Below are 1,621 nucleotides of genomic sequence, written 5' to 3'. Positions count from 1 at the left end.
AACTATAAAGACTATGGGTTGAGGTTGTAAACGATAACGTAACGTACTCCTGTAGGGTGATAGTGTCAGTTGGTGGCAAGTTTTAGAGAATAAGTATATTTTTAGGGAACAGAGAAGAACGGTTTAGACCGATTCCAAAGAGATGTTTGGTCATTTTATGAAGATCGGAGAAAATTGAAAAAACGTTCTGGGGGCAGGGAGAGTGCCATAAATATTGCCTGACACTCCATGTAGTAAATTCGACGTTTTATACGCGAATGTACGGATCCTAGCCGTATAATTCGCCATGTCTAAATTATCAAACGCGAACTCACGTATTTTATTAGGGCTGCCGTATAATTCGCGAATTATATAACCCTATCCGTATAATTCTACGAATAATACCATGCGAAATTTTGCCGAATTTTTGCCGAATTTTTGCAGACAAAAAATAATTAAATGTTAGAGCAAAACGACGTCGTTTGGTTGGGTTTGACTAAAATTAAAGAAAATCTCCTTCCTCTTCCCTGGTTCTCTCTTCCACAATCTTCGTCTCTTCTTCAAATCTTCAATAATTCAACTCTTTTTTCTTCATCTCTTGACTCTTGAGTCTGATCTTTCTTCTCTTCTCTTTTTAACTCTCTCTCAAGCTTTAAGTCCAAGACGTCAACTTTCAGACCTCAAGCTACACACTCTCTTCTTTTCTCTTTTTAACTCTCTTTGAATCTTGTATGTTGGTGATTTGTTTGTGTTTGTGCTGGTGGTGAGTAGTAGTAATAGGACTGGTGGATTGATGGATTTGTATGTTGGTGGATTGATAGATTTTTTTGAATATGTTTGATGAAATGCTTGTGAGAGTTATGTTGGTATTGTTTTAACCTAATAATTTCATTTAGTTCTGTTGTTTTGTGTTGTATGGGTCAAAATGAAAAGACTAAAGATCATCTATGAAAGCCAAAAGGTAAAGCCAAAACTGCAAAGAAAGCATGAATTCAAATAATAATATTGTCGGGCTTGATTTGAATTGGCAGATACTTAAAGAAGAAGAAGAAAAACACAAACCATCAGCTTGCTAACCAACGCCACTGCAAATTGTAAACCCATGTGCACTCTGTCATGTTTTTAGATTTCATAACACTATTATTATTTGACCTTTGAATGCACTATCCAATTAAATTCAGAACATAAAATTCAGAAAATAAAACAACTATACTAATTGGAATCCAAATTTTGTATGCGTAGCTATAAAATTACGGATAAAAATACTAGTCTTAGTTAGTTCAAATATACTTTAAATAAAAAGAAAAATAAATTGTAGGGTCGACCATAATGGATTATTTAAATTGGGATGTTTTGAAAAGTGCTAAAACCAAGATTGCTATTGCCGTATTTTTCAAAACGTATTATTGACAATGTGTCGTATTAAACCCGTATATATCCAAATCGTATTTTTTCCGTATCTGAATTTTATGACCGAATTTTTACAAACGTATTTTTTACCATTTGCCGTATTATACCCGTAAAATTTCCGTACCGTTTTTTTGCCGTACCCGTATTTACTAACTAGGGCTGCACTCAGTTAAAAGTAAAAAAAAAAAATGTGGTTCGTGGTGGATGGAAAGCCACTACATTTTGGGACGAT

Source organism: Pistacia vera, unplaced genomic scaffold (assembly GCF_008641045.1).
Source record: "Pistacia vera cultivar Batoury unplaced genomic scaffold, PisVer_v2 Contig374, whole genome shotgun sequence".
Taxonomy (NCBI): Eukaryota; Viridiplantae; Streptophyta; class Magnoliopsida; order Sapindales; family Anacardiaceae; genus Pistacia; species Pistacia vera.
Note: the sequence above shows the minus strand (reverse complement) of the source record.